General features: G+C 47.2%; 1 long non-coding RNA gene across 1 annotated transcript in view; it reads right to left on the reverse strand.

The window, feature by feature from the left end:
* LOC140386829 (uncharacterized) overlaps nucleotides 1–18,434 on the reverse strand; it is a 52,843-nt gene extending 34,409 nt beyond the window's left edge. The window contains exons 1-2 of the long non-coding RNA XR_011933680.1: nucleotides 18,295–18,434; nucleotides 8,045–8,228 (exon numbers count right to left, since the gene is read on the reverse strand). This is a non-coding gene — a long non-coding RNA (uncharacterized lncRNA). The remainder of the gene's footprint in view (nucleotides 1–8,044; nucleotides 8,229–18,294) is intronic.
* Between the last annotated feature and the right edge of the window lie 3,020 nt (nucleotides 18,435–21,454).

Raw genomic sequence — 21,454 nt, forward strand, 5'->3', positions numbered from 1 at the left:
CTCATCAGCACCCTCATCAACACCCCTTCAGCCCTACCCTCAGTCATCCCCTTCAGTTCCCATCCCTTGGCATTGCCAACACTGCACTGGCCCATGGCACATATACCCAGGATGTGAAACCCTCTCCTGGCATGATGGATCCCATGGGGTGTCAAGGGGGTCAGGGCACTAATAATGTGCCCCTCTGCCGCTACCAGGCAGCTGGGGTCCTGGGGGTTGGGTGGCTCAGGCTGCGAGTGAGGGGTTAACCCTGGGGCTCCCCTCCCTGCCCCCACTCCCCCCCCTCCCCCACCCCTGGGATAGGGGTTCCATGTCTGGTCTGCCCATTTCAGCCCTGGGCAATCTGAAGATCACCCTTGGCACGGTGATCTCAGGCAGGCCTTTGCTCAACATCACCCTCATCGACTGAGTTTCGTAATTCTGATGAGGCCTCCTCAGCCTTAAATGCTCTGCGTAACAGCTAATGAACAGTCCAGGCAGATCAGTGAAGAATCAATGCAGGAAAACCATTTCTTTCCTAACATCTGCTCCGTCAAACAAAAACCTTTAAAACAGGAGCTGTTACAAGTGTCAGAAAGCCCATAACAGTCGAGAAAGCTTCAAATCTCATTGGAGTTTGCACATTCTCCCTGTGTCTGCATGAGTTTCTTCTGGGTGCTCTGGTTCCTCCCACAGTCCAAAAGTGTGCAGGTTAGGTGGAATGGCCACACTAAAATTGCCCCTTAGTGCCCAAAGATGAAGTGGCATCATGGGGGTGGGTTAGGGCCCAGGTTAGGGAGTTGTTTTGGCAGGTTGGTGTAGGCTCAAAGAGCCTAATGGCCTCCTTCTGCATTGTAGGGAGTCTATGATATAAACACTCTTGCTATGATTGACAGCTGCACACCATATCAAAGGAACTAGGTGGTTTAATTTCCACTTTTCTCACTGTAGAAACCTGGGCCTATTCAAACCCCAGGATCCTTGGAAGAACCTCCTACCCCTGCCCCACCTCAGCAGCCTTACAGTGGCAGAGGGGCACATTATCACTGCCCTGATTCCCTTGAACCCCCTCAACGCTCCACAACACCAGGGCTGTGCTTGTCCAACCTCGAACCAAAGCCGCCCCGCCGGTGGGTTTCCTGCTGTAGGGTTCAGAGCATCACGGATGGTGGGGGAGAATCAGGCTTCCAGCCTGTCAATTGCATGCTTATGCATGCTAAACCTGAATTTGCATCTTCCTGCCAGCACAGGGTGGGTAGCGTGTGACAGCTGGCGCAGAGAATGGCAACCGGTCTGGCAACTGGCACCAATCCTGGTTTTCGGGTGACCTGCCATTCTCCACCCAATCGGGAATCCCAAAACTGGAATTGGGCAATGGAGAATCCATCCCAATATCTTTTATTTATGAGGTTGTAGGCCCCACATGGTTTCTTAACTGTTCTCTTCAATACATCCTGCAGGGGCAGCACGGTGGCGCAGTGGTTTGCATTGCTGCCTCACGGCGCCGAGGTCCCAGGTTTGATCCCGGCTCTGGGTCACTGTCCGTGTGGAGTTTGCACATTCTCCCCGTGTCGGTGTGGGTTTCGCCCCCACAGCCCAAAGATGTGCAGATTAGGTGGATTGGCCACACTAAAATTGCCCCTTAATTGGAAAAAATGAATTGGGTACTCTAATTTTTTTTAAAAATACATCCTGCTACCTTCAGACTTCTCTTCACATGAAATTCCAGTTGTATTTGGCCTGGTCTTGATTTCTCGGGGAATTAAAGGCTATGGAAAGAGAGCGGGCAAATGGAGTTGAAATCAGCCATGATTGAAAGGTGGAGTGGACTCGATGGGCCGAATGGCCTTACTTCCGCTCCTATGTCTTATGGTCTTATGGTCTTGCTTGAAGAATTCACCTGACATGCATCATATACTTTTTAAAAATTTCATCATCTTCTCTTTCTCAGTGATGGACAGTCTAGGTCAGTGAGTGGGCCGCATGAGTGGCCCTCCTTCATCTCAGTGCAGTTGAAATCGGGCTTGTTCACTAACCTTGGTCCCACAAATAAGATTAAATGCATTTAGTACACGCCAAATATTTCATAATGAACTATAGAAAACAATTTCTATATTAATAAAACTAACATCAACTTCAAATGTTAAAAACAAAACAAAAATTACACTTTAGAGGGAGTGCACGGCTCTCACAGTGAATGTGAGCACTCAGCGTACATCTCACTTCACTTGCCTTTGCTTTAGGTGCGAATCACTTCAGTCATACCGGCAGGAAAAAAAAACTACCCAAAGGAAATCAGCAAAATGTGGCAACCCTGCACATGGGGAATGGTCAACAAAGTGCCTCCTGGGCTGCACTTAGAATCCAGCAAGTTTCCTACCAATGCTCTATTTCCTTCGTCACCCAAGGAGCCTTGGCTTTGATTCTCTCACCTTTCATCCATGCTGTAATGTACCTAGCCGGTGCCTAAAGGTCATTGAATTTCCCATCGCAGTTTTTCCTGTCAATCTTTGGTTCCATTTTACCCTAGCTAAATTCCTTCTCATCCCATTGAGGTCAGCCACCTTCCACTTTAGAAGGTCCACCGTAGGTAGTTTCTTGCTTATCCCTGTTTGGTCCACATGGACACTCATTCCCGAGCACATGATCCAGCAATGCCTCCTTCCTAGTTGGACTGAGAACAGATTGACAAAGGAAGTCCCTTTGAACAGATATCAGAAATGTCTTCCTTACCGTATAGAACATAGAACATACAGTGCAGAAGGAGGCCATTCGGCCCATCGAGTCTGCACCAATCCACTTAAGCCCTCACTTCCACCCTATCCCCGTAACCCAATAACCCCTCCTAACCTTTTTGGTCACTAAGGGCAATTTATCATGGCCAATCCACCTAACCTACACGTCTTTGGACTGTGGGAGCAAACCAGAGCACCCGGTGAAAACCCACGCAGACACGGGGAGAACGTGCAGACCCCGCACAGACAGTGACCAAACGGGGAATTGAACCTGGGACCCTGGCGCTGTGAAGCCACAGTGCTATCCACTTGTGCTACCGTGCTGCCCGTTTACTCTAACAATATCCCATTCGCCATTCAGACAATTAATGCGTAATGTGCAAAATGAGTAAAATAGTGGCAAAATCTCACCATGAAGCAGCACCGTGGCAACCTAGGATTTTATAACTTAAAAGACCAGCAGTTCTTGCCCAGCCCTAGTTGCCTTTGAGGATGCGGTGGTGAATCTTTTACACATTTTTCATTCCAAGTGGTGAAAGTTGTTGTTAGGTAGAGTGCTCTTGGAATTCTATCCAGCAACAATAAAGGAATACGACCCAGTCAGCTTGGTGTGTGACTTCACTTTCTAGGAGACTCAGGTCGTGGGTCTGAGAGACCTTGGTGCATTGCTACAGTGCATCCAGCATCACAACAGTAACTACAATTCAAAAAGTACTTCTTTGGTTCCAAAGCACTTCACAGCCTTTTGCGATCACGAAAGACACGTTATAAAATGTAAGTCCCTATTTTCTTAAAATTAGAGTTTTCACTGCCATATCACTTTGGCTTGTAAAATGGGGTGATGCAAACTGTTGTCAATCAGGATGTGATGCAGTAACCCATCATCTGCATTCAGTCTAGGAACAGCACGACTGGGAGTCAGATGTATATACTTAACCTTCTACTTAATATTTATAGAGTTACATCTTCAAATAAAGAACCCACATTATTGTTTCACCAATATTTACTGTGTGATTATGTTTAAGCCGAAAAGAAGAATGTAACATGGTGGCAGCGTGATGTTGAGGATTTGACTGAGCAGAATTTAAGGCTCAACCCTTCCACATCCGTCAGAAGAACAACTGGTGTGGGCGTGAAACAGCTATCAAGACTCACCATGTGGAAGTGATTCAGTAACTTTGCCGGAATTCTACACACCGTACTTTTGCTCTGGGATCACACATTGTTCCAGCAAGCAGGCACCAGGTCCTGGTAAGAATGTTCAAATTTGGGAGAGTTTTATCAGTATAAGTCTACGTTCTGCAAAGTTGCAGCAAGAACAAAAAATAAATAGCTCTGGATTCTGGAAATTCTAACTTCAAGCAGAACTCACAAAGAGGACAGACTCTATTAATGCTTATTCCATATTGCTTTCTGCCCCTATAGGAGATCAGGCAAAATTAATATTCTGAAGACTGGACAGGGAAAAAGAATCCATCCAGTAACGTTTCCTAACCAGCCTGTAAAAAGAAAAGCTTGTTTCGCTGCTTTATTTTACTTTTGAAATCTGCAGTTCATATCCGAGCCAAAATCACTGCTTTGTGTGGGCAGCTTTTCAGTAACCTGGGAAAAATCCGAAAGAGCTCAACAGTGCCACAGACAAGCAGTACCTATGACCAGCTAAGGAAGTGGCCACTAACGGTACTGCAACTTAGCACTATATAAGTTCTGAACTGCTTTTCTATTTCAGATAAATCATAGAATCATAGAATTTACAGTGCAGAATGAGGCCATTTGGCCCACCGAGTCTGCACCGGCCCTTGGAAAGAGCACCCCACTTAAACTCACGCCTCCACCTCATTTCATTTCATTTCATTTTCATATCCCCGTAACCCCATAACCCAGTAACGCCACCCAACCTTTTTTGGACACTAAGGGCAATTTATCATGGCCAATCCATCTAACCTGCACATCTTTGGGCTGTGGGAGGAAACCGGAGCACCCGAAGGAAACCCACGCAGACACGGGGAGAACGTGCAGAATCCGCACAGACACTGACCCAAGCCGGGAATCGAACCTGGGACCCTGGAGCTGTGAAGCAACTGTGATAACCACTGTGCTACCATCCTAACAATCCCACAGGATGACCACAGAATTTCCAGGGAAGTCAGCAGACCTCCTATCTGAGTTTACTTTGTTCCTACAACATGTTGAGCTGTGTTTTCCGGATCTCAATATTCCTGAACCACATTAACATTAACCAAATTAAAATTGCTATTGGCAATGAAAGCCTCCACAGACTGAACACATCAGGTCTGTCCAGCAACCAGCTTAAAAATCCAGATAAAGTACGGTCAACATACAAAGATCAATTACGAGTGAATCTAAGCTTCCAAATACACCACCTTGAATTCATGTCTTTTAGACAGCAATCGACTGAGACCAGTGACCAATAGATGCAGAGGCAAGGGGCATGATTGCGATGTCTCCATGCCAGAGATAGCTGACAGAATAATTGAGTTTCTGTTACTATTTACCCCAGTAGAAACATTAGAAAAAGCCTTTGAGGACTAACCCAAAGGTTACACCATTGATGTACTACTACAACAGTTGCAAGTACGCAGCCATACTCATGGGTAAACAGAGCTATTCATAATTCATCCACCATCACCCAGGCTCGATCCCGGCCCCGGGTCTCTGTCCATGTGGTGTTTGCACATTCGCCCCGTATCTGCGTGGGTCTCACCCCCACAACCCAAAAAGGTTGTGCAGGGTAGGTCAATTGGCCATGTTAAATTGCCTCTTAATTGGCAAAAACGAATTGGGTACTCTAAATTTATTTTTAAAATAATAATTTATCCATCATTGACAGAAAAGCCAATGCAGACATGACTAGTAAGCAATACGAGTGATGCAGCCTCATACATGCATCGAGACGTTGTGCCGATTTTAATGCTCAATGCGAGGTGTATGGCGCCAGAAGATATTGGAAGCATGAGTGCACAAAGAAAAGGCACAAGTGGTTCGAAGTCACAGGAAGACACAACCAAAAGTCAACAGATACAACGTTGTAAACAACCAAGAGCACCAACCAAAAATATCTACACAATAATAACTATCTTTATTAGTGTCACAAGTAGGCTTACATTAACACAGCAACGAAGTTACTGTGAAAATCCCCCCATCGCCACATTCCGGCACCTGTTCGGGTACACAGAGGGAGAATTCAGAATGTCCAATTCACCGAACACGTCTTTCGGGATTTATGGGAGGAAGCCGGAGCACCGGGAGGAAACCCACGCGGACACGGGGAGAATGTGCAGACTCCACACAGACAGTGACTCAAGCTGGGAATCGAACCCGGGTCCCTGGCGCTGTGAAGCAACAGTGGTAATCATTGTGCTACCATGCCACCCAATGTATAGCCAAACATGGTCAGACGATAACCAGGCCATCGACGCATAAAGTGAGCCAAGATTTGGCAGTGAACGAAGGGTGTATTGGCACATGGGTGATAACAGAAGTCTTTTCCCCTTTACAGATTACATACCCTCAGATGCAGGGTCAGCATAACCTATATCCAAACTGGATACCGATGCAGGTGCAAACATCCTTCCACTTCGCACACTAAAATGTATGTATCCACAGAGGTGGCATGTGATGTTTCAACAAACCATTGCCAAACTCACCACATACAATGGCTCAGAGCTTCCATCTCTGGGAGAGATGATATTCAAGTAAACTTACTCTGGTCACCCCAGATGTTTAATATTGTGGACACCAAGGGTCCAGTGATTGCAGACTTACCAAAACACAAGGATCTGTCCTTGGTCACCATCCATGCTATCGCCAAGACAATAATGAGGTCTACAGATTGCACGGAGCATTATTGGAAATCTTGTGCTCACACTGGGAGAAGATCACCTAACTCTGCAACACAGATCATCAGCTGACAGGCTAAGTGGCAGAATTTGAACTGGATATATGTACCAATTCTGAACATGCACACCTGACCGTACTGCGATGACCTCCTCAGTCATTACTTGTTGATGCTCCCAGGTGTACGAGATGCATTGCTCAAGAAAAAGGGCAAGGCGAAAGGTGTACATGAATGGCGTGTGGGTAAGAAATTACACAACTATAACTTGGAAAAAGAAGCTCTCGAGTACATAACCATGGAATTCAGCTGAAACCTTCAGCACCTGACCAGGATCAAGATTGTATCCAGTACAAACTCTAAATGTCATGGCAGCGTGACAGAACAGATGCCAAATCGGAACAATACCACGACCAGAAACACCAAACAGTCCTATTGCAAACAGAGCACTGTCTAAGACAGGCATTGTCAAAGTTGGGGGCGCGACTCGCGGTGGGTCGCGTGCGGGTGTCGGGAGGGTCGCGGAGCCGTCAGCCGCGACGCTCCCGATCGCGCAAATCCACGTGCAACAGCCGCAGCAGCCGGCTTTTAATAACGCCAGCTGCAAGCGGCCTTCAAAATGGCCACGCACATATAAAAAACATGCATGCTCACTGATGAGCGGGCAGGCATGCGCAGTGTGGCCACATTTGTTTTATACGGTAGCAGCCTTTTTTTTTACAAGTTCGGGGGAGTTTTTATATAACATTTTACAGGAAAAAAATGCAGAAACGGAAACTGTTTTCATCCTCTAGAAATCGGACGTTCACCACATTTCACCTAAACATTACAAGGTAAGAGAAAATGGTGGGTCATGCTGATCAGCCGGCGTGGGTCGCGAAGGTCGGCCAGCGTGGCCCATGAAGGTCGGCTGGGTTGGGTCCCGAAGGTTGGCTGGTTGGTAAAAATGGGTCCCCAGAAAAAAAGTTTGAAAAACACTGGTCTAAGACACAACACAAACAAAGCATCTCTAATCAACATTCTGAAAGCGTACAACAGCCTCCAGCAGAGATCACCGTAACTAAGTCTAGACGGATAATCAAGCCACCAGTACATTTCAGAGACGCTAAAATTTATTGCGTTGGATAAAAGGATATGTTCTTTTTATAATAACAATGTTATTTTCTTTTACTGCCATGTAAATAGTTCAATTATTTAAAGGTAAACCTTTAGTTTAGAAAAATAGAGGGGTGTTGTGATACGAGGTGCATGTACCTTTAAGGCAAAATATCTTAAACCTGTCAATCGCCACCACTTTGACAGGATGTGGTGTAGTGACCCCATGACTTAGACTCAGACTCCAAGCTGCAGGAGTGGGAGTCAGAGGCATATACTTAACCTCCCAGTTAACACCTTCAAACAAAAAACCCGCATTATTGTTTTACCAATCCTTGCCGTGGGACTGGTAAGTGTAAGTCAAAGAGAAGAACTCAACAATTTTTTGCTCATCCTTCCTTAAGGACAGAGTAAGGTCCCAAGACAGCATCAATCTGTTCGTCCCATCAAAGTCCGACCCTCCAGTACACCGGCTCCTCCACTTTAACAGTAAACGGATTTTTGGGCAGCCTTAATCCAAAATCAGGTTGAAAGCTCTTTTCCTCAGTCTCTCAAGTAAAACTCTGTGGAAATAAAATGGAGAGTTAGCTTTTCTTCCTGCTTTCAAAATGTTGAATGATTCAGCTGGGGTGTCTTGCGCTGTGAAAAAATGTAATTAGATTTATTGAGCAGATCACGACACATGCCTTTCCTGCTACCTTTACAATTTGTGAGTTGAAAGAAAAGAATGTAAGTAAACTTTTCCACAATCTACTGTGGCAACAGTGTGAAAAATTCAGTCCCGAGCTTTTGCAGATTATTGTTTGATTGAGAAAACCATCCAGTCTTCAGTTAATGACACATTAAAGACCAAAGCTATGAACAAAGCAACGTGTGTTTTTGAAAGAGCTTCTTTGTAGAAACTAAAGCAGAAAGATGTTTTCCTCAGCGACCTTTTGTTTGATTTTGTAATGTGCAAACAGATCTGTGGAACAATTTTCCAACAGCCCGAATCCTTCATTGTTAATCGTTCTCAAAAGAAGCCTGCAGAATCTTGATTGTACATGTTGTCCACATAATAAAGGATATTGTTGGATGACTTTACACTTCTCTTGAATTTAGTGTGTCCAATTATTCAGCAGTGAGGCACTCTTCTGGCAGATAATGTATAATCAGTATTTGAGGACCAAGGAATGACTGTCCAGTTAGTTACTGTAGTCAGCATCTGTGTGGGTCTGGTCCACATGAATTACGCCATGTCATTTGACAGCTTATGCTGCATTTTTTTTGTATTAGTTGATTGTATTTGGCAGGGCTGGGGGGGGGGGACACCATTTTTCAGGCAAATAGCAAAATATTAGCAGAAACAAAAAGTGCTGCAAAAAAAAGTCATGTTAGTCAGCATCGAGAGCAGCACCGTGGCGCAGTGGTTAGCACTGCTGCTTCACGACGCCAAGGACCCGGGTTCGATCCCGGCCCCAGGTCACTGACCGTGTGGAGTTTGCACGTTCTCCTCATGTCTGCGTGGGTCTCACACCCACAACCCAAAGCTGGGCAAGGTCGATGAATTGGCCAAACTTAATTGCCCCATAATTGGGAAAAAAAAGAATTGGGTACTCTCAATTTATTTTTTAAAATGTTAGTCAGCTTCTGGGTGTAAGAATGGGCAAGGTAGTGTTTCGGGGCTGCACTGCAGTTTTCCTTCAATTCCTCAGTGTTTCCAGAAATGATGGCTTGTGCTCTGGCTTTTTCAGTGATGCTTATCACATTATGCCGTGTTTTGTTCCTAGTTTTATCACATTTTACAGGCTCTGCAAGAGTAATCACAGAACCGCAGAGTGCACTGGGGTACTGGGGGCCTCGGAGTGATTGAGCAGGGGCTGTTGTCTGTGATTCATCTACACAATGCGCTTGCCATTGGAGAGAAGCTGCGGAGAGGGCAGAGGGCCCCACCCACATGAAAAAATGGGTGGGGGAGGAGAAGGGCTTTCGAGGAACAGCAGCTTTTACTGGCAATCAGAAATGCTGTGGAGGGTGGGTGTGGGGAAAGGGGAAAACAGAAATAAAAATTAGAAAATAAAATCACAGAATCATAGAATGCCTACAGTGCAGAAGGAGGTCATTCGGCCCATCGAGTCTGCGCCGACCCTTCGAATGAACTATCCATTTACACTCCCCCACCCTATTCCTGTAAACCCATAACCGAACCTGGACATCCATAGCCCATAGTCACTAAGGGGCAATTTTGCGTGGCCAATCCACCAAACCCACACATCTTTGGACTGTGGGAGGAAACCAGAGCACCTGGAGGAAACCCACGCAGACGCAAGGAGAAAGTGCAAACTCCACAAAGACAGTGACCCAAGGCCGGAATTGAGTCCGTGTATGTAGGCAATGGAGAAAAAAATACGTTCAGGTGAAATAATATATAGTAGAGAAAATTCCAAAGGTGACTTACAAGTTATTCAGGGGAAATATTCTGCATTAGACACACATTATTGCGTTGAACTGGATTGACCGCCCAAAATGTGGTCTCCATAAGGGTTGATCTGCATGTCTAGTTTTACACAGGGATTGATTTCTACCCCAAACCTTGAGATTTTCGCAGAGTGGGAGTTCGACCTCCGCCATCCGGAGAGTCAATGGGGAACACATCCCTGCCAACTCCAATGGGCCTGCTATCATTTTACACTCCAATGAGTGTTGATTGGCAGCAGGTGGGACTTCTGTCCATCAAGCTGTGCCTTGGAGAGCTGTCGGCCAATCAGATTGGGCGGGCGCTCTCCAGACCCTCCTGACGCACTGCTGCAGTGGCCGGAAGAGGCACTGCAGCAACATGTCTGGCACAAACTGTCAGGACATGGAGGCCAGGTAGGTGGTAGGGGTCCCAGCGAGGGGAGAGTAGTGGACACATTGTGGGGGTGGGGGTACCAGGCAGTGATTGAGGTCCTGAAGGATAGGCCGGGGGCCGAGGGAGGCCTGGTGGTCTCCGGTCCTTCATGCCCACCATCAGAAGATGGCTTCTGAGGGAGCCCCCCTTTCCCATATGCAGCGTAGGTTTTTAAGTGTTTCTATACCGGCCACCTCCCTCCCCCCACCTCCGCTCCAGTCTGTCAATTAAAGTAGTCATTAAGTCGGCATTATGTCCCTCTCCTGGGCGCAACATCTAGGCTGATACTGGTGTGTAGTACTAAGGGACTGCTGCACTTTTTATGATAGAAATTACAGTGCAGAAGGAAGCCATTCGGCCCATCGTGTCTGCAGCAGCCCTTGGAAAGAGCACCCTACCTAAGCCCACACCTCCACCCTGTTGTGTTGGGTGTTCCGGTGCACAAATGATCCAACACGGCTGTAGATGGTACAACTCTGTTTTATTGTCTTAACAATGACAACTACTAACTGCTGGCTTGGGTACGTGCTTCACCAGGTAACCTGTGGACCCAGCCCTATCACTATCCTAGTGAGGCACTCAGCACATTGTCTATATCTGAGTGGCGCGCTGTGAGCTCTGTGCTCTGAGCTATCTCCTGGGAGAATGAGCGGGAACTGTGGTGTTCCCTGTTTTATAGTGCGTGTGCTCTCACTGGTGATTGGCTGCGATGTTATGTGTGTGCTGGTTGGTCCAACTACCTGTCCATCAGTGTGTGTGTGATTGCACCATGATATGCTGATGTGGATATCATGACACACCCTACCCCATAACCCCACCTAACCTTTTTGGACACTAACGGCAATTGAGCATGGACAATCCACCTAACCTGCACATCTTTAGACTGTGGGAGGAAACCGGAGCACCCGGGGGAAACCCACGCACACACGGGGAGAACGTGCAGACTCCGCACAGACAGTGACCCAAGCCGGGAATCGAACCTGGGACCTTGGAACTGCGAAAAAAAACTGTGCTAACCACTGTGCCACCGTGCCACCCTTTGGAGATGCTATCTTTCCAATGACATTTTAAACCAAGGGACTGCGTGCCCTCTCAAGTGGACATGGAGGATCCAATGGCACGAGTTTGTTCTCTCTGGTGTCCTGGCCAATATTTTACCCTCAATCAACACCACTACAAAAGATTATCTGGCCATTATCACATTTCTGTTTGTGGGCAATTTGGTGCTGTGTTTCCTACATTGCAACAGTGACTACACTCCTCCAATATTTAAATGCTACAAAATGTCCTGAGGTCATAAAAGGCACAATATAAATATATGTCTCTCCACCGGGCAGCACGGTAGCATTGTAGTTAGCACAATTGCTTCACAGCTCCAGGGTCCCAGGTTCAATTCCTGGCTTGGGTCACTGTCTGTGAGGAGTCTGCACGTTCCCCCCGTGTGTGCGTGGGTTTCCAACGGGTGCTCCGGTTTCCTCCCACAGTCCAAAGACGTGCAGGTTAGGTGGATTGGCCATGATAAATTGCCCTTAGTGTCCAAAATTGCCCTTAGTGTTGGGTGGGGTTACTGGGTTATGGGGATAGGGTGGAAGTGTGGACCTTGGGTAGGGTGCTCTTTCCAAGAGCCAGTGCAGACTCGATGGGCCGAATGGCCTCCTTCTGCGCTGTAAATTCTATGATTCAATTTTACAGTGAATTAGCGTGAAAGTGAAATACATTTGTCGATTCTAATTTATTCATGGTGGTCTGGAGCAGTATGTACAGTATTTACTTTTTAAGGTTTTATTTTCATTGTTAATTGAGTAACTTTGCTGTTCAGCTTGTTGGAATGAATAGTGATAACAATCTTAACTGCCGCGTCGTGTAGGAGAGCTTTTTGCTTACAGAACATTCTGGAGCTAGTAGCAATCAAAGAGAAATAAATCACGTTTCATTGCAGCCCAGCTGAATTCCTCTTTTCCTGAAAACTGATTAGCCTCTCATCCTGAGCCACGCCCTTTTCCTCGGATGCAGTAGCCTGGGAAAGCTCCAGCGTGACAAGTTTCAGAACCAAGGAAGTGACTAATGGCCTGGGTGAGCACTGACCCAGGACCCAGCAAGGTAGGGCAGTGAAGCGCCTCTTCACTGCTCCCACCCCGACCTTCGTTACCACAAAGGGGAGAAACATCTTCCCAGCTATAGAGGAATGAACTGTAGAGCTCACTCAAACGAGCATTCAGGATTGGAAAGATCCCTCATTCTTTGTTATTGGCAACCTTCTTGCTCGCACTTGGCAAGTTGTGCTCATGCAGTGTATGAAATTTCCCTTGTGCCCAACAAATAAACACCTTGTGACCTTGTCTCACACCAAGCATACAAGACCATATAATATCTCAGCAAGGAACGGTGTTAGGTCGATTCTTGCTTTTGTTCACAACTTTTCTCACTTGATAATCCTTTCATTTGTAACTCTGGTGGCTGACTTGCTGCTTGTACTGCTTATTTTTTTGGAGAAATTGTAACGAAACTGCAGAATGAGGCAAAGATAAATCAAATGGATCCAAGTTAACCTCATCAACTTTTATTGTGATACAGTTGGGACAACAATTGGGCTTATGTTTTAGTGTGCTGCTGACAATGCATCATGGGGGTCATGCATTGATTACAGTCTAAGGGCGGGATTCTCCGACCCCCCGCCGGGTCGGAGAATCGCCGGGGGGTGGGGGGGTGAATCCCGCCCCGCCGCTCCGACGCTGCCTGCCGAATTCTCCAGCGCCCTTTTCTGGGCGGGGCCAGGGATTGCGCCGCACCAGTCGGGGGCCGTTGGATTCTCCGGTCCCCAATGGGCCGAGCGGCCGCCCGTTTTCGGCCAGCCCCGCCGGCGTGCTTTAGACCAGGTCCTTCCCGGCGGGACCTGGCTCTGAGGGCGACCTGCGGAGTCCTCGGGGTGGCGCGGAGGGATCCGGCACCGGGGGGGGGGGGGGGGGGGGGGGGAGGCCACGGTGGCCTGGCCCTCGATCGGGGCCCATCGATCTGCGGGCGGGCCTATGCAGTGAGGGCACTCATTCCCTCCGCGCCGGCCTGTGTAAAACTACGCCAAGGCCGGCACGGAGAAGAAACCCCCTGAGCATGTGCAGGGATCACGCCAGCGGTTCAGGGAACACGCTGGCGCTCCTGCGCATGCGGCAACTCGCGCCGGCGGCGGAGGCCCTTAGACGATGGTTGGGGTAGCGCCAACCACTCCAGCGCCGGCCTAGTCCCCGAAGGTGCGGAGGATTCCGCACTTTCTGGGCAGCCCGATGCCGGAGTCATTAACGCCACTCTTTGGCGCCGGTACGGTCCGCCTGCTGGATACTGGAGAATCCTGCCCTAAGTGTTTCGCCGTTCCTCATAAACAGTTTTTAAAATAAATTTAGAGTACCCAATTCTTTATTTTTCCAATGAAGGGACAATTTAGCGTGGCCAATCCACCTATCCTCACATCTTTGAGTTTTGGGGGTGAGATCCACGCAAACATGGAGACAATGTGCAAACTCCACACGGACAGTAACTCGGAGCCGAGATCGAACCCGGGTCCTCGGTGCCGTGAGGCAGCAGTGATAACCACTGCGCCACCATGCCACCCTCCTTCCTCATCAACATTAGCAAGCAAAATCATTGTTGTTATGTCAGGAGGAAGCTTCTTCACTCAAAATATTGTGATTCTTTGAAAGTCTTTACCCCAGATGTCTGTGGATGCTCACGTATGTTCATGACAGCGACTGATCAATTCTTAGATGTCGTTAGAATGGAGGGGTATGGACATAATGCAAGCAGGGAGAGTTGAGGTGGAAGATTGGCCAAGATCTTATTGCAGAGAGAAGCAGGCTTGAAGGGCTAAGCAGCCGACTCCTGTTCCTAGTTCCAATGTTCTTATATGTCAGCAGTTGCTCAGTTGATAGCACTCTTGTCTCTGAGTCAGACGTTTGTTGGTTCAAATCCTCCTCCAAGGCTTGAGCAAAACAATCGGCACAGTGCTGAGAGAGTGTTGCAACATTGGATGAGATGTTAAACCGAGGTCCCATCTTTCCTCTCAGTTTGATGCAAAAGATGCCATGCATTGTTTCAAAGAATATTTCTGAAAATGAAGACTTGTCATCAGGACAAATGCAAGAATGCAAAATTTCAAACCTTCACAACAATTTGTACATGGGGGTCATGCATTGATTACAGTCTAAGGGCGGGATTCTCCGACCCCCCGCAGGGTCGGAGAATCGCCGGGGGGTGGGGGTGAATCCCGCCCCGCCGCTCCGACGCTGGCTGCCGAATTATACTATATCAGAAAAGGATGCTGATTGGGGATGGCAGGTCTTCTCTGATAGGTTGAGGCATTGCCACGGAGAAAGCAATGGGAAACTATAGGCTCCACAAGATCTGAGGTAATTCAAAAAATGTGCAAGGCTTGAACATAGCCCTTTTGTTTGCAAAAGAAATTTACCTCCATGTGCATAATGTCACATCCAGCATTTGTAAATGAGCCATGCTATGAGCTCTGCTAATTATCTTTAATCGGTTGTTCACGTGGCCATTAGCACACTCATGATTGTTCAACAAGTGTTGTCCAATCGGGGAATCACATCGAACAGTTAAAGTTTTGCTTTGGGTTTTGCAAGTACGGGCTGGTTGAGTACGGTCTGTACTCCTATTGCAAATAACAAAAGGAACATTTTGTTTGATTTCATGAGCCAATCTTTGGGATTTGCTGCCTGTGTACCTGGCATCACATTGACACTGAAATTCATACACAATGTTGCTCAACTGTGTGGTAAGCAGAACATCTTTTTGGACTGAAGGCGACATCTTGTTCATGGAAAATACTACTGGCATAGCCACTGTATATTATCAGCGTGATATAGCTTGTCCACGCTATTGTTTAAACTTTTGATAAACCTGAGCTTTCCAGGGTAATTCAAGGTAAATCAGGCACTTTTCGGGTTTAACAGTGGTGGTCTATTTCAAAGAGGAGCATGGGAGCTCTCGCTGGTGTTCTGGCCAATATTTGTCCCTCAATGAACATCACTAAAGGAAAAAAACAGATTATCTGATCATTGTCACATTGCTGTTTGTGGAGTTTGCTGTGTGCAAATTGGTTGCTGCCTTTTGTACATTCCAATAGTGACTACAGTTCAAAAGCACTTCATTAGTTGTAAACTACTTTATGACGTCCCGGGGCTGTAAAAGACACTATATAAATGCAAGTCTTTCTTACATTCGTAACAACCACTTAACAACCATTTTATAAGGCATAAAAACCCAATAGGCTTCAGGGATACCACGGGAGTCACAGCTATCTATCCCCATGTAATGTGTCATTAAAAACATCGCCGGTGAAAATGTCAGTGAATATTTGGAAATGTTAAAGGAATACACCGTTTGATTTAGTATTTCATTTGCTGGAAGTGCTGACAGTTTATTTGCTAAACATTTGACAGCTGAACAATGGGCCATTTCAAACAGATATTTTGCAAACAGATTTGATAAATGTTGAAACTTTTCTGACATTCTCCAGTAAATAATCTAGCCAGGGCATTAAGAGTAGAAGACATATTTTCATCTGTTTTTTAAAAATCTCACCGAAGCTTATACTTTTTATGGTACGCCTGCAAACAAAATGAATCTTGGATAGGGAATCCTGCATTGCTGAACAAAAAGAAGTGGTTAGCTCACCACGTAAATAAGTGTGTTTGATATGTATGTAAATTTATACATAGTGATGGGTAATTTGAGCTGACATGTGTCGTACATCCTCAGTCCTTATAGTGCTAAATTAATTTTTCATTTTGTAATATATGTACGGGTCATTAGTTGCAGTTTGCCAAGGGTCTGATCTACTTTTATTTGGCCTGATATCTCTTTTCTGACATTCAGTGATTTCTGTCCTTAATTTGCTATAAATTTGCAAACAGCAGCACCTGACCCTGATTTATAAACTGTAACCCTGGTAGCTCAATGGTCGAGAGAAGTGTCTCTCATACATAGGCAGTCAGGTATGACCTGCAGGTAGTTAAACAGACCTTCACAATCTGAACCTAAGTTCATCTTTGTCATCTCCTGCCTCCCTTTAAGGGGCCTATGTACTTTTGTCCAGCCCTGTGCAGGCAATGTACATATTAAGGCAAACACTGCTGTGCTGATCTGGCTGCAGATCGAGCTTGCCGTTGGTTTATTGCTGAAGGAAACAGAAGACGGACCCTTTTTTCCTGCAGGCCATTATGTCAGTCAGATTTCCTCTGTGCCGTCATTTCCAACAGGTCACTTATATTGACAGGCATGTGCCAGAGTGAACTTGGCTGGGATATTGCCAGAGTCTAGAATGGCAGTGTCCACCCCAGATAGGGAACCCAGGTGCAGCTGTGGCAGGCCGGCAGATGTTCCAAATAGGGACACAGCCAAGTTCCAACAGAGGAGGGGCCATCAGTATGGCCCATGGATATAGCTGCTGGCCGTCCTCACAGTGTGGGTGCTTTGAGAGGCCAGCGCTATGGAGACACCTTCAGCAGGGCTGGGGTGGGGGGAAGGAGGTGGGGAGAGCAGCTATGATTGTAGCAGGCACAACATTAACAGAGACATCTTTTGAGATTGCTGTAATGACATGCCTTCTGTTTGGGGGATACATGGTGCTTAATTCTTCCAAAAAATGACAAAGTGCCATTTCGGACATGAAAATCAGTGCGAATCACATCATCATGGGGCGATTCCTCCTGCACGTGGTCATTTTTTTGAAGGGGGCGTGATTTGCACCAGCAATGAAAGGGGCGGGCCCTAAACATGGCGGCAAACCCAGCTTCTAAGATATCGGGTGCCATTTTTCAGGGTGGCCCGATCTCAGAATGACGCTGCAGCCCACCCTTCTCGCCAGCGGCAGGCGCCCCCTCCCCCACTCCGATGTGAGCAACACCCCGCTATGAGGCGCCAAATGCCTGTCTCCCCTCATGACCCAACTACATTCATTCCATGCCCCTTTCAGGCCCCATCCCCTTGGCACTTCCCCCTGGCACCCTAGCAGTGCCAGGTTGGGACAATTAGGATGCCAGGGTGACGGATGCTAGGGTGTCAGGGAGCAGTGCCAGGGAACTGTCCTGCCATGTCACCTACCGCTTGGGGGCTACACTGTCCTCCGCCCGCCCCCCGGAATGTTTATTGCATCCGGGACAGGATTCTCCGTTCCCCCATCCGCGTGTTTTGCGGCGGCACACTGTTTGCTGGCGGTGGGATTCTCCACTCCCTCCGCTTGTCAATGGGATTTCCCATTAAAGCCACCCCACTCCGGCAGGAAACCTGCAAGTGGGGGTGCACTGCCGGCAGGAATAGAGAATCCCAACAGCCGGAGAATTCCAGCCCAGCTCTCCATTCGTGCCAGCATCATGTTGCGCCGGCAGGAGTGAGAATTGCGGGAGGCGGGGGAATCCCTACCTAAGCATGCCTCCACACTATCTCTGTAACCCCACCTAGCTTTTGGACACTACGGGACAATTTAGCGTGACCAATCCACCTAACCTGCACATCTTTGGATTGTGGGAGGAAACCGGAGCGCCCGGGGGAAACCCACGCACACAAGGGGAGAACGTGCAGACTCCGTACAGACAGTGACCCAAGCCGGGAATCGAACCCGGGTCCTGGCACTATGAAACAACAGTGCTAACCACTGTGCTACCATGGATCCCAAGGATCTTGCAAGCACAATTTTTAAAAGGGGTCACAAAATGGCAGACAGGGGTGCGAGGACTTGCTGATATACTTACAACTCTCCTTCATAAGCCTGCTATAGAAGTCTGCCCTGGCTCTGGTGCCCGTTATTCATTGGCTACAAACGGGACGAGGTTGAAGGTCGCCGTGAATTAAGCAGAGAATCAGACATTCCAAAGAGAAGGTTAAAAAGCAAGGAATACCTCAAATGGTAAATATTGTGGTAGAAAGCTAAAACATGCAATAAACCTGCCAGTGGAGAAAATGTACTTGAGGTGTTCGTTTTCTTCACTTCGGGTGAAGGCCTTCCCCTCTCCCCACCGCCAGAAAAAAAAAGCAAGATTACTGTTGTTCCGAAGCAGGTTGGTAAAGATCACCGTTACCATAGCAACCATCTCCCCACCACCCAGCTCAGTTTTATGTACTTCAGGGATTATTAATGCCTCTGTTAATGGATTACTCATGCAGTAGCCAAAACCACTGAACCAGTCTATGTTAGGCTAACCTCGAAAATGTACCTGTCTCTGATCAAACTGGCTTCGAGGGGACAGGTAGGCAGCAGAGGTGTCTCTGATTGCAACAAAAATGTAAGCATGTGAAAGAGGGCAAAAAATTTAACCCCTTGAAGGTGGTCGGTGCACTTCTGCCTTTATCCAATGCTGACATGGGCCCAGGATGAGCAACTATCCTGTATCTGCACAAAAGAGCGCATACCCTGCATGCACTCAGAACAACATAGCATTTCAGTAACAAACATTAAAATGGATTGTTTTATCCTCCAATGGCACGAAAAATGTGAACATCTTCCAAATACCCATTGGACTTCAACCCACCTAACTTGCAATGTTCAGCAGATGAAGTCTCGCAGCTTTATGAACAATGTTCATGTCGGGACATAAATGGGGCAGCGCGGTAACACAGTGGTTAGCACTGTCACTTCAAAGCTCCAGGGTCCCAGGTTCGATTCTCCGCTGGGTCACTGTCTGTGTGGAGTCTGCACGTTCGCCCTGTGTCAGTGTGAGTTTCCTCCGGGTGCTCCGGTTTCCTCCCACAGTCCAAAGATGTGTAGGTTAGGTGGATTGGCAATCCTGAATTGCTCGTTAGTGTCCAAAAGTGTTGGGTGGAGTTGCTGGGTTGCGGGGATGGGGTGGAGGTGTGCGCTTAAGTGGGGTGCTCTACCCAAGGGCCGGTGCAGACTTGATGGGCCGAATGGCCTCCTTCTGCACTGTAAATTCTATGATTCTATGACATCACCACCACAGCCAAGTCTGGCAAAACCTCAATGAATCCAATCATGTGCTATCCAAGACTAGCTTTCCAGCCCCTTTGGGAGTGAGCACTTGAATCAACGGAAAACCTTTTCCAGATATATTAATATATTTGCAAAACTTAAATTTCCATTGACCTTAAATACACATGCTTGTCAGCGCCTCATTTAATCCATAGAACCCCTACAGTGCAGGAGGAAGCCATTCGGCCCATCGAGTCTGCACTGACCCTATGAAAGATCGCCCTATCTAGACCCCACCCCCTACCCTATCCCCACATGTTGATCCTGGCTAAACCACCTAACCTGCACATCCTTGGATGCTAAGGTGCAGTATAGCATAGCAAATCCACCTAACCTGCATATCTTTGGACACTAAGGTGCATTGAACCCAGGTCCCTGGCATTGTGAGGCAGCAATGCTAACCACTGTGCCACCGTGCTGAGTAGCATTTGTTAAAAGCAATGGAACCCTGCATGTGGTGGGCTTATTTGTTGAATAAATGTCAGATCATATTAACCATTAGCTCTGCTTTGTGTGGTTAAGCCGCTTTGAGGATTACCGGGGGAAACGTAGGACAGAATGGGTTAGTGTGATTCATGTACATTATTTCATCACTTCTCAGTTTTACCTTGTTTTCACTTCAATCTCCGGAGAGTTCTAACATAATACAATGTCCCGTATGATGTACAGACATCACCAAATATATCCTTTTGTGTTTTATACCAGTCCTGAGCCCAAGCCATCAGTTGCGAAGGTGTTAACGTTACCGCATATTTGTGACTTATTGCTGTATTATACCAGGAGCTATGTGTTTGACCTGATGCGACCTCACTTACATAATGACGGTGTACAGTACCCAAAGGGCCAGAGCTATTCCTAACAGCAACACAACAGAAGTACTCGCTCATTCTCCTGCCCGTTTGTTTCTCTGCGGACTGCATTCAGCAGCATGAGATCTCACCTGTAAACACCGGTGTGTAAATACCATGTGGACAATCTGTGTACACATGGCACATGTGAGGAAGCATTTGATTCACACATTGCGACTTGCGTGTTTATTTCTGGCACTCGGATCTGAGCCGACGCTGAGCTTTATTTTGCAGTGAGCGCGGAACTAAATCGACAACCTGCAATCGTTTCCATCCACATGATTTCATTTTATTTACTGTCATTCCGATCTGAAAGTCGCTGGGGAGTGAAATTCCTCTTGAGGTGGGGTCGTGGTGCAGTGCTGCAATATGGGAAATGGCATGTTGGCTACCCATTGCACGCTCCCCATTTTGCCCTCTCCCACAATGGAAAGCTTGGCCGGTTTTACACAACCTCCGTAGACACATTTTACCCCTATGAATTTTCCCTATGACAACGTTGTTTTTACAAAAGTATATTAAAACGTACCCACGTGGTCAGTCAGACCTCGGCTCCATCTCCTGAACAGTAATTTGTGAGATTCATCAGATTCTCTGAATTGTTCATTTTACAGTGCCTGCTGTGACCCATGCCTTGTGCAGCTTGCAAAATAAACACCAGAAAACCACGTCTGCGTGAAGTGATTTTCTTGGCTCTGTCCTCCTGTAACACCAACACATCTAAGAAATGTATAAAAGAGCAGAACTTCATGTACAGTTAATTATTAATTCCTTTTATTCCTTATCCTGTTTCCCAGTTATCCTGCTGTAGATCACCCGCCCCCCACCATTGCGCAACCCCCCCACCTCCCCACCCCCAAGGATACATGATTTTTGCCCTCTAGACAGGCATCTGGCAACCTTTACCCGCACTCCTGTCAATATCACACTGGAAAGTGCAAGAGTTTCCTGCGATGAGGTGCCTACAGCCTTAACCCGAGGCAACACCTTTTAATGCAAAACCTCCATAGCACCCGGCAACACGCCGTGCCACACATTGCAGTTCATCATAATACAACACAACACGCACCACAACTC

This window comes from Scyliorhinus torazame, chromosome 12, assembly GCF_047496885.1.
Source record: "Scyliorhinus torazame isolate Kashiwa2021f chromosome 12, sScyTor2.1, whole genome shotgun sequence".
Taxonomy (NCBI): Eukaryota; Metazoa; Chordata; class Chondrichthyes; order Carcharhiniformes; family Scyliorhinidae; genus Scyliorhinus; species Scyliorhinus torazame.